This window comes from Peromyscus leucopus, chromosome 6 (assembly GCF_004664715.2).
Source record: "Peromyscus leucopus breed LL Stock chromosome 6, UCI_PerLeu_2.1, whole genome shotgun sequence".
Lineage (NCBI taxonomy): Eukaryota > Metazoa > Chordata > Mammalia > Rodentia > Cricetidae > Peromyscus > Peromyscus leucopus.
Window position 1 is genome coordinate 73,324,253 of NC_051068.1, and position 13,201 is coordinate 73,337,453.

Below are 13,201 nucleotides of genomic sequence, written 5' to 3' on the forward strand. Positions count from 1 at the left end.
AAATATTGTGTACTCTAATAAATTTATCTGGGTCAGAGAACAGACAGCCACTAGATACAAGGCTAGAAAATGTGCACTCACACCTTTAATCCTAGCATTCCAGAGATAGAAATCCCTCTGGATCTCTGTGAGTTCAAGGCCACATTGGAAATAGCCAAGCATGGTGACACACTCCTTTAATCCAGAAAGCCAGCCTTTAATCCAGGAGTGGTGTAGAAAGCAGAAAGATATATAAGGCGCGAGGACCAGAAACTAGAAGATTTTGGCTGGTTAAGCATTCAGGCTTTTGAGCAGTAATTCAGCTGAGACCATTCCGATGAGGACTCAGAGCCTCCAGTCTGAGAGACAAGACCAGCTGAGATCCGCGAGGTGAGACAGCTGTGGCTTGTTCTGTCTCTCTGATCTACCAGCATGGACCCCAATAACTTGCCTCAGGTTTGATTTTATTAATAAGAACTTTTAAGAATCCTGCCACAGACACGTACTCACATGTACATATTCACATACACAGACCCACACAGAGACACACATACGTAAGTAAAATAATAAAATAAGTTACTTTTAAAATGAAATGTTTATATAAATAAGATGGAAAAGCTGAGTAAAATGGAATGGATTCCAGCCACCAAAGGGATGAATTACTGATGTTTATAGTGTAGCTAAAGTTGTTGGGGAATAAAGAAGGTAGACAGGGAAACAAAACATGCTCGAAAATCCTCCTGATAAGTACCAGATTCCAGACACAAAAGTCATTTTGTCATTCCATGAATGTAAAAGCTCAGAGTACCAAAACCCACAGAGGTAGACAATGAATTAGTGGCTGCCTTGAGTTGTGGGGAGGTGGATGTGAGGTGACTTCTAATGTGTCAGGGATGCTTTCAGAAACTGTGAAAATGCTTGGTTAGTCAAAACAAATTCATTGTTCGGAATGTACCAAAACCATCAAGTTGTATACTTTTTAAAGTAATTTGTATAGTGTGTGAACTATATGCCAATAAAATGTCAATATATAAAGAAAGAACAAAAAAGACCTTGCTGAAAACCTGAATCTCAACTAGAAAACTCACTAGACAAGTGGCCTATGGGTTGAAATTCTCATCACTGCATCCTAGAACTATAATCTCCAGCTTTGATAAAAGGAAGAAGATAGGAAAGGCATCGATCAGCAATTGGAAGTGAATTGAAAAGCACTTCTTCATAGACACTCCACGTAAGTGAGTGGGAGAGTGCAGGACAAAGGGACTGAATAATAAAAAGAAGCTGCCTTGTCTCAAGCAGAGATCAGACGCGGAGCCTGAGGAAGCACCTGCAGACAGGACTCTTTCTAAATTCCCACCCATGCATTGACTAGGAGTTAGTATGGCCAGCATCACATTTAGATACAAAGGTATTTGATGGAGGATGGAAGTTAGCTCTGAGAAAACATGAGTCTTTCTCGGCTCCTGCATGGATCCTAATTTTGCTGGACTAATTTCTATCAATTCAGGGGCTCCCATTTCTCTCTCCCTGAGCCCCTTTTTAATCTGTAATGTATGAGAGAGAAGGAGGCATGTCCAAGTGAAGGAGTCATTGCTTATTTAACTACTTAGAAGTTCTCTCTACAAAGTCAGATTGATTACTGTAACTAACAGTGGGTAAGATTTCCACGTTTCTTCACATAATCGTCAAGAATCAAGTTGGGATAACAATCAGATAAGTCTTCAGTTTCTTTGCTTAGGTCCTTCCCAGGTGTGTGTGTGTGTGTGTGTGTGTGTGTGTGTGTGTGTGTGTGTGTGATTTTGTCACTGGTATATAGGAAAGCCACTGATTTTTGTGTGTTAATTTTGTATCCTGCCACTTTGCTGAAATCATTTATCAGTTCTAAGAAGTTTCCAGTGAAATCTTTAGGGTCTCATATAAACAATGATAGTATTTGCAAATAGGAATATCTTGATTTCTTTTCCTATTTGTATTCCTTTTATTTCTTTCTCTCGTCTTATTGCTTTAGCCAAGATTTCTAGCATTATAGTGAATAGGAGTCAAGAGGATGCCCTTGCCTGTTCCTGATCTTAGTAGGAACTCTGGATTTTTCTTCATTTAATATGATGTTGTCTACAGATCTGTCATTTAGCCTTTATTGTTATACTCCATCTCTAGCCTCCCTGTCACTTTCATCATGAAGGATGTTAGATTTTGTCACAGAATGTCCTGCAGCTAATAAGATGATTGTGTAATTTCTTTCCTTGAGTCTATTTATGAAATGGATAACATTTATTATTTATGTATGTTGAACTGTCCTTTCATCTCTGGAATGAAAGCAACTTTGTCGTGTTGAATAACCATTATTATTGAATTCAATTTGTCCATATTTTATTAAAAATTTTTGCATCTATGTTCATCAGGAAAGTCCACCTGTAATTTTCCTTTTTTGTTTTGTCTTTATCCGGTGTTGGTATCAATATGATATTAGCATCATAAAAAGTTTGGGAGTCTTCCTTCCTTTCCTACTTCATGGAATAATTTAAGTAGTATTAATGATAATTGTTTGTTTAAGTTCTGGTAGAATTCACTAAATCCATCTGGTCCTAGGCTTTTATTAGTTTTGTTAGCTATAATAGTCTGTATTGACAGTTGTTATCTTCTGCAACCTGGAATACATCTTTCCATAGCCTTCTGACTTTAAAAGTTTCTGACAAAGAATCAGATATCATTCTGATTGGTCTGTTCTTCTTAGTAACTTGGCTTTGCTTCCTTCTCTCTCTCTCTCTCTCTCTCTCTCTCTCTCTCTCTCTCTCTCTCTCTCTCTCACACACACTCACAACTTTCAACACCCTTTATCCTGTGTTTTTAGTGTTGTGGTGGTTTGAATGAGAATGCCCCCACTCTCTCATTGGCTTAAATATTTTAATGCTTGGTTCCAAGCTGGTAGACTATTTAGGAAGGATTAGGAGGTATGGCTTTGTTGGAGGAGGTGTGTCACTGGGGTGGGCTTTAAAAGTCCACACCAGGCCTAGCCCCCTCCCCCCCCTCCGCCTCAGCCTCCAACCTGTAGATCAGATGTTAGCTCTCAGCTACCGCTCCAGTACCATGCCTGTCTGCCTGGTGCTGTGCTCACTGCCATGATGGCCATGGACTCTAATCTCTGAAGCTATAACCAAGTGCCAATTAAATGCTTTCTTTTTTTTATGAGTTGCCTTGGTCATGGTGTCTCTTCACAATAATAGAACAGTAACCATGACAAGTGTTTTAACTATAATATGTCACACAACATTTCAGTCTGGTCTCTTTGGAGTTCTATAGGTCTCTCATACTTTGGTGTGCTTCATTTTCTATGTACAGAAATATTTCTTTCATGATTTTACTGAAAATATATTCCATGCTTTTGGTGTGCTAGTCTTCTCCTTCTTGCCTATAATATTAATGTTTTGTCTTTTCACAGTGTCTCAAGGCTCCCCCATGTTCTGTTAATGTCTTTTTTATAAATTTATCATTCACCTTTGCTGTGTGATCCATTTCCTCCACTTTGTCCTCCAGCCCTGATGATCTATTTCCCACATGAGTCTTCCTATCAGAGAGGCTTCCCACTGAGGTTTGATTCAGCTTGTTGAGTTTTTCATTTCTGGCATCATTTCATGTTGGCTTTTCTTCAGCAACTCTACCTCTTTATTGAGTTCTGTTTTCATATCTTGTATGGTTTTCCTATTTCATTCATTTCTTTGTTTTGTTCTTTTGAAATATATTCATCCTTTTCTGAGTTGCTTGAATATAGTTATTATCATTTCTTTGAACTCTTTGCATGACATTTCTTCAAGATAATTTTCATTGGGATCTAGTGCTATTGGGTTATCAGACTTTCTTAGATTACTCTCATGTTGTTGTTGTTCGTGGCCTGGGTCTGGCACATTTGGATTTATTTGGGTGGATGAAAGTGTGAGCTTAGGGCTGATGGTCTGAGAACTGTGTACCTGTTGGCATCTGAAGCTAGAGGAAGAGCAGAAGTGTGGGCCCTGGACTCAGATTTTAATGACCACTTACCTGTAAGCACCGGGAGCTGGGCAGGCCTAGGAATCCCCGTGCTGTCAGCACAGGGAACTGGGCAGACAGGGCACTACAAAGAGTTTTAAAAATAAAAAAATTAACTTAGGGTTAATGGAGAATGTGGAGAAAAAATAGTAGACATAAAATATTAGGGATGTGAAAAAGAAGAGTTACATTTGTGGCTACATAAATACTTATTTTTTGAGACACACATACACACACACACACACACACACACACAAAAAAAAAAAAAAAAAAAAAAAAAAAAAAAAACCAGACTGGCCTTGAACTCACCGAGATCCACCTTCCTCTGCCTTCTGAATGCTGGGATTAAAGGTCTGCACCACCGTGCCCAGCCTCACACAACTACTTTTTATATCAGAAACAGAACTTTTCTCTTCACTACAAAATGAGTCTTTGTACTACCCAGAACATCTCTTTTTAAAAGATGCAACTCAATTGGCCACCTGTAGCCCTTGTGAGAGTCCAGGTGAGTTAGGAAAGCTGATGGAGAAGACAATGTGATCAAGACTGGCTAGTGCACATGTTGGCTAGACAAACTAGAAGTGAATACCTCAAGATCATTTGATAGGAAAGTCCTGGACAGCATCACAGCTCTCAGACAAGCATGTGGAGCAGTGTCTGGGGAAATCCAGTCAGACACTAGCATCCCAGGAACAGCTGGAGAAGTCAGGACTCATGCAGGGAAGTGTCAGCCTGTCAGAACCATGGAATCAAAAAAGTAAGGCCTGTGTAACAGAAATCTTTGTCTGCCTGTCCACATGTCTGTCAGCATGACAGTTTGGGTCAATAAATATTCATCATGATGCACCAGTCCAACTGACCTACCCTACACCCTCCACTAGAGGAGAAAATAAACAGAGTTTATGGGGACAGAGGCTGTCTGCCCTCAGAGCTGCCATTGTGTGCTGTGTGTAAGCTACAAACTTGAACATAGCCTTGCATCTTTGAGTGTGCACCTAAAAAATGATACAAAATTATCTCTGAATGTGTTAAACAGTAACATACTTCTAACAACACACCAAATATGAAAGAAGGACATTCAAGGGGAGAATAATCAATAGACAACCTTCACTGTGACCTCATGGCCTTCTGATATGATGATTTGTTTCTTTCTCTCCTGTGATCCCAGCATCTATTTGCACACACCCACTGTGACTTTTCCACACAAATCTTTTGCCTATGTGTTTGACTGTGGGGACCATTCAGTCAGTCAGTCATATATTCTTCAATAAAGCTGAGTAACTCTCACATGCAAAGCTTTATGTTAGGTAAGCAGGCAAGCAAAGCAGTATTCCAGAGAGCCAAGGGGCAGTCATTAAACAAATGCATGTGTATAAACATAATGGCACATTTTCTGAGCCCTAAGAATGACAAAGTCCAGACGAAAAATGTCCAGGGAGCTGAATATTACACATCAGGAGAGCTTCAGGAGAACTACCAGGATAGGGACGGGGAGGTGAGTTGCTGGAACATATAGAAAGATCAGGCAATCTGGTTTAAAGCAAGGGCAAAGAGGTACATAGAATCATAATATTGAGGCATGGTAGATTTGAATAAGAACTTAGACTTTTAGCCTGAGAGCAACAGGAAGGGGGCGGGAGGGGGGCACCAGTTATTGCAGTGGACAAGCAACGTAAGGTGGAGACATGGACAAGAGGAGGTCTCCAGATCCAGGATGCATTTGGGTTTGGTGGAATTCTCAGATGCATCTGAATGTCATTCCTAAAGGTTGGAAATACACACCAAATAGTCAAAGCAATTCACTAGCAAACATCAGTGTCAGAACAAGACTACCTAGTACATGTGCACAAACACTAAGCCATGACTTTATTTATGGACCAATAAAATTCTAAATAAGAAATAGGAGACATAATGTAGTAGCATAATACTAACAGTTAAAATTTATAAAGCAAGGATAGTCAGGACAGACAAAACACTGTTCTAATGCCTGCACTTACTTGTTAACTCAATACTTGTTCATAACTTAACTACTTATATTAAGTCATTTATACCCACCACCACTATATGGAAAATATATTGTCATTACTCCCATTTCACTGACAAGTAAAATGTGGCCCAAAGAAGTGAACTACTTTCCGTACATCAACATGAATGGTGCTCCATACAAAGTGGTGACTCATCTCATGTATGATTCCATTTATACAGTTCAATAACTACAACACAAATCCATCATGTCAGGACAATGGTTGCCTCTGAGAGGTATGTGTTTATGTGTGCTTAATTACTTTTAATCTCTGTAAAAGAAATGGTATGTGGAGGCTATACAGAAAAATATTAACTGTATCATTACATAAAAGTTCTAAAATGTAATTTTAATCAATTACTGGACCACAGATATGTACATATAATTCACAAGTAAATAAATATAAGTGACATAAATAAATAAATAAAGTGTATAAGTAGTGATTATCTAAATGCAAATTACATATTAATATTATTTTCCTAACAAAATGATCAAAAAAATTTAAACGTTGATAATACCAAATGTGGATGATATTGTGGGGAAATAAACTCTCAAATGTTGCATGTAAAAATATGAATTGTGACAGTTTTTTTCTGAAGCCAATTTGACAATATGTATCAATTTTCAATATGACAATATGTATAAACTTTCAATTAAATAGACTTTGAAAAGGAGTTCTATGCCTACAAATTTCTCATAGAATATACTCAAAGTATATACTAGCTATTGAAATACTATAACTATCTTGATAAAAACAACAATTTGGAAACTAATGTTGATGGATGCATGATTAGTAAAAAAGTTACATTCCTGTAGTAATACAAAATACAACATGTATCTGGGTATAGGGGCACACACCTTTAAGCTCAGCTCTTGGGAAGCAGAGGCAGGTATATTTCTGTGAGTTCAAGGCCAGCCTGATATACATAGTGAGCTCCAGGACAGCCAGAGCTACATAGTAAAACTCTGTCTCAGAAAAACAAACAAGGGGCTGGAGAGATGGCTCAAGGGTTAGGAACACTGGCTGTTCTTCCAGAGGACCTGGGTTCAATTCCCAGCACCCACATGGCAGCTCACAACTGTCTCTAACTCCATTTCCAAGAGATCTGACACCTTCACACCAGTGTACATAAAATAAAAAATAAATTACTTTTAAAAATGTGATAGCTGAAGAAACTCCAATTTAGGACCCTAAAAGGGATGTATGGATCACCTTAGGAAGAGGAAACAGAGAAGATCTCCATAAATAAACTGAGAGTGAGGATGGCAATAGAGGGGAGGGGATGGGGAATGAGAACATGAGGAAATAGGATGATCGAGCTAAGAGAGGGATGGAGTGGGAGAACAATGAAACAGATATCTTGATAGAAGGAGACATTATGGGGTAAGGGAGAAACCTGGCGCTAAAGGAAATTCTGAGGAATCCACAAGGATGACCCCAGATTAGACTACTAGCAATAGTGGTGAGGGTGCTTGAACTGGCTTACTCTAGTAATCAGATCAGTGAATACCCTAACTGTCATCACAGAGCCTTCATCTAGTAACTAATGGAAGCAGATGCAGAGATACTACAACCAAGCTCAGGAGTCCAGTCAAAGAGAGAGAAGAGGGGTTCTATGAGCAAAGGGCATTAAGATTATGATGGGGAAATCTACAGAGACAACCAAACCAAGCTCATAGGAACTCACGAACTTTAGATCGACAGCTGTGGAACCTACATGGGACTGGACTAGACCCTCTGCATACAGGAGACAGTTGTGTAGCTGGGTCTGTTTGAGGGGCCCCTAGCAGTGTGATCAGGATCTATCCCTGGTGCATGAGCTGGCTTTCTGGATCCTATTACCTATGGTCAGACACCTTGCTCACCCTTGAGACATTGGGGAGAGGCTTGCCTCAATTGAATGTGCCAGGTTTTGTTGTCCCCTCATGGGACAACTTACCCTTTTGGAAAAGGGGAGGAAGAGTAGGTTGGGGGGAATAGTTGGGCAGGGGTGGGGGAGCAGAAGGAGGGATGAAAGGGGGATATGTGGTTGATAAGTAAAATGAATAAAAAAAAATTATAATTAAAAAAAAACTCCATTTTACGATAGACATCCATCTTAATACCCACTAGCTGTTTGTCTCTGACTCCAGTCCTTGGAAGATAAGTTCCCAGTAACTCTGACTCAGTGGCCCTCACCCAGAAATGTACACTCATGACCATCTGCTGTACTGCTTTCGGCTTCTGTAACCTGATTATGCACAGCCAAGGACTATTTTGAGGTCATCATAACTACCTAATCTTGGCAGAGCAAAACATCCCCTGGTTCGCTTGCATGGATACTCAAGGTCTTCCTGTAGTTTTTGCTTTCAAAACTCCTCCCACCCCCTTCTCATGACAATCTTGTTTGGCTCAGAGATTGCCATCCTGCTAGCAGCTAATCAGTAAATCCCTTAATTACAACTGGACTAATTCTATGGTCTTTTCCCAGGGGTCACGAACTTCATAACACAAACAAACAAAGAAAAAATAGCATTGATCAACATTCAATAGCACGGAAAGATGCCTGTAATTTAGCATTTAAATGTTTTTGATTTTTATATTTGACAACATCATATTTGTGTACAACGCACTGTGATCCCATTCAAGCCCACTACTCTCTTTCATCTTCCACTTCTACTGATGCTCTTTCCAAATGATCCCTTTTATCCCTATGGCCCCCTTGCCTGCCGGCCCTTCCTTCCTTCTTTCCTTCCTTCCTTCCTTCCTCCCTCCCTCCCTCCCTCCCTCCCTTCCTTCCTTCCTTCCAATCTTTCCTTCCTTTTTTTTCCTCCTTTCACTTTTCTTTTTTTTTTGCGGGGGTACATTAAAAAGTCATAGCTGAGGTTTTCTGGATCCCATTACCTATGGTAGAATGCCTTGCTCACCCTTGATGCAGGGGGAGGGACTTGGTCCTGCCTCAACTGAATGTACCAGGCTTTGTTGTCCCCCCATGGGACAACTTAGCCTTTTGGAGGAGGGGATGGGGGATGGGTCGAGGGGGAAGGCAGAGGTCGGGGGAACCAGAGGAGGGATGAGAGGATGATCTGTGATTGATATGTAAAATGAATAAATTTTTTTTAAATAAAAAAAGTCATAGCTGCTGTGTGTTCATGATTTTAGCAGGTAATATGCAGAAGACAGGACTCCCCCTTCTACAAAGTTCCCTGGACCTCGGAAGGAGTGGCACAGGTATCCTATTTCAGGCAGAGCACTCTCAGCCACTTATTCTCAGCACTTTGACCAAATGTGACTCCCCACTTTAACCATTGTCTGTTAATCAAAGAGATTTATCTGGCCTGAGGGTGTTGCTCCAGTCTATGGATATCTATGTAAATATGTAAAAGGCAGTGTTTTGTACGTCCAGACAATGACCTGTGGTAGCCATGTTTTTGGTTTTGAATGACTGAGTTTATTAAGTATATAGCAACCAAAAGTCAAAAATAAAAAGCAAGTAGCAGATAGAAAGAAACGGTATACAGAGAGTAAAACAGCACTGGACGAGGTACCCAAAACATCCAGCAGAGATGACTGGCATAGCCCCGCTGACAGACAAACCAATGGTAACATCATTAATTCACAAGCTAACAAACGTTCAGCTAAAATCAAATGGCTTAGCCCCATTTAGACAACTAGATAGGTTCCTGATTAATAGTCCCTAGAAAAACAGTATCCCTTCCTGTGGGGCTTCCAAGTAAAAGAGTGAAAAACTTCAGAGAGGCAACACTATCAAATCAAGTACTTAAAAATCATCCAACCCACATCAATTGGAGAGGCCAAGGCAGCCAGCTGGAGTTCCCAGTTGAGAGATCCCTAGGTGGAGGGACCTCTCCATTCTTTCCATGGATGAGCTTCATGTGATTAAGCTTCTAGCTTCTCATCACCACTGCAGGCATTTTTATATCACGAGATAAACAATAGTAATATCTGCTGGAAATGCTTCAACTTCTAGCTGTTCTCGAGGACAAACGTTTTTACTCAGGCTGTTTAGCTAAACTCTCTCCTCCCTGCTGCAGAGTCAGGAGGCCAGCATGCCACTGGGAAAAGTGATTTAAGAGTACTTGGATAACACTTGAAATTAACATACTAGAGTGATGAAACAGAAGAGCCTCTTTGCTCCCATTGTCCAATTTCAACAAGTTTAAGCACCACCTGACAATTTATCCATATAATATATATTACAGGCAGTTTAACTGCATGTCCATTTATCAAAACAGCAATAGCAGATTACCTCATAGGGCCTATGACCTGCCTAGTCAGTGCCAAGCATGTATATTTTCCTATGGATTTCCAAATTTAATCATGACTTGATTGGTTACCCCCACAACATTTCATGCCACTGTTGAACTGGCTCACATATGTTGCCAAGCAGTTGGGTACAGTAGCATACAGCATCTGCAGCTGGATGTAATTATGGGTGACGAGCATCGTGAGCACAGCCGAGATAACACTTCCAGCTCAGTTCCAGCTTGGCTTCTCTGTGTCCTCCATTCAGAGTGTGTCCTCAGCAGTCAAATCTAACCTTCTACTTCTGGTGGACAGCCAAGAACAATGTCAGTAGCCCATATTGTTTGGAGAGTCTCAGGGGGCTTCCTATTCAAAATTTCACTCGGAGATAGCCCATACCTGGCACTGAAATTTTAATCTGACTTCTGTGAAGAGTATTAGCCAGCCATTTAATTACTTCAATTCAAACTCCTTTCTCGATTTTTTTCTTTTTTCTTCTCCTTCCACCTCCACAGTCTCCACCCCCACAACACTCCTCTCCCAGATCTACACCCCCTCTGCCTCCCCTCAGAAAAGAGTTTTGAGGTCTCATAGATGCTCAAGCCATGCCCGGTGTCTCAGACTACTTCCTATTGCCTGTGGGATAAACATGTAGCTCCTCCTCCACTCTCAGTTCCTTCTCTAGCACCAGGTCTGCCTGTATGCTGCCTTGCTTCTCACCGTGACAATAATGGACTAAACCTCTGAACTGTAGGCAAGCCACCCCTGTAGATGTAACCAACTGTCTTATTAAATAAGAAACACAGAAACAATGTAAAAGAGAAAGCCAAGAGGTCAGAGCTCAGAGCTAAAATCTCACCCTTCCTCCTGCTGTGTCCCAGCTTCCCAAAAAAGAGCTATTTCCTTGTGTGTCAGTCATTTCAAAGTCATTCTGCCTTCTCATTGATTGTAAACCCAAACACGTGACTGCCTCGTCACTGTCTGTATGTACAGCCCTCTAGGTCTTAAAGGCATATGTCTCCAATGCTGTCTGTATCCCTGAACACACAGAGATCTATGGGATTAAAGGCATGTGCCACCACCGCCATGCTCTTTCTATGGCTCTAATAGCTCTGACCCCCGGGCAACATTATTTATTAACATACAATCAAAATCACATTTCAGTACAATTAGAATACTACCACATTGCCCCTTTTCTATTTTAATAAAAAGAAAAAAAGCAAAAGGATATAACTAACAAAAGAAAAACTATATACAAAAGTACAATAACTATATACAATATATATAAGTAATGAATACCTAAAGAGGCATTTGACAAATCAGAGAAAATAATTCCATTAACTATCCTATTTTGGTAAATCCAAGATGTATTTAATGCACTTTCTATCCTAATTAATTTTCAACTATAACTAACTAATTTTCAACCATAGCTAACTAATCTTCAACTCCCTCAGAGACCCAAGAAGGAAATAATATTAGTTAACAAAAATAAAAACAGGAAGTACATGCAAGAAATTTCCAAAAAATTTGTGAGTTGACAGAAACAGCCAGCTGCCTGGTCAGTCACCTGAGGTTTCTCCGCAGTGTTGGGGCATCATCTTCATCCTATAGGCTTAGCGTATCTGACAGACTCATTTGTGAAGTAGGATGTACACAGGTCAACAGTTCAACCTCACATTGGGTGAGAGCAGTCCATGTACCAGAAACGCCTGAATTCCACTAGTGTCCTGTCATGATTCAGGATTTTAAATTCTGGAAATTGTTGACAGTTTTTGAGTTCAGCTGTCCATTCTTCTTGGCTGTATATATATGGCTTCATCTCAGCATCCCCTTCTTCTCCACATCCCTCTATTAAATGCCAGTCTACTTTCGAGAGGCATGAGCTTTCAGCTGCTGTTCCATTGCACAACAGAAGCCATCGGCCCTCTGCCTGTTAAGCTGCCTTCGAGGAAAAGGGCACTGTACCTTTTCCGGATTGCGAAGGCCATTTCAGGGATGGGGCCATATTGTCCTGGCCTCAGAAGATGCCTTTTGATAAAGCCATAACCACACTTGGCTACTTTATTTATTAACATACAATCAAAATCACATTTCAGTACAATTAGAATACTACCACACACCCCAATTAAATGTTTTCCTTTATAAGAGTTGCCATGGTCATGGTGTCTCTTGACAGCAATAGAAATCCTAAGACAAACCCTCAGTTTGATTACTTTATGCTGCCTACTTCTGTTTGATATACTTGCTTCTTTTTGCTCTAGAGTTTTCAGGTGTGCTGTTAAGTATGCTGTTAAGTATAAGAATTGTTCAATTTTTTTATATAGACAATTAGTGCTATGATCTGTCCCCATAGCACCACTTTTGTTGTGTCCTGTAAGTGTGGAGTATGCTGTGTATTCATGTTCATTGAATTCTAGAAAATCTTTAATTTCTTTCTTTATTTCTCTCTTGACCTATTTTTCATTCAGTAGAGAACTGTTCAGTTTCCATGAATTTATAAGCTTTGTGTTGCTTCTGTTGTTAATATCCAGCTTTACTCCTTGGTGGTCTGATAAGATACAAGGAGTTATTTCAACTTTTTTTGCATCTATTGAGACTTGCTTTGTGACTGAGTATGTGGTCAATTTTGGAGAAAGTTCCATGAGGGGCTGAGAAGAAGGTATATTCTTTTGTGTTTGGGTGAAATGTTCTGTAAATATCTGTAAAGTCCATTTGGTTTATAACATCTGTTAGCTCCAGTATTTCTCTGTTCAGTTTTTGTTTGGATGACCTGTTCATTGGTGAGAGTGAGGTATTGAAATCTCCCACAATCAGTTTGTGAGGAACACTATGTGATTTTAGCTGTAGTAGTGTTTCTTTTAAAAAGTTGCCCTTGTGTTTGGAGCATAGATGTTAAGAATTGAAATATCATCTTAGTGGATTTTTTCCCT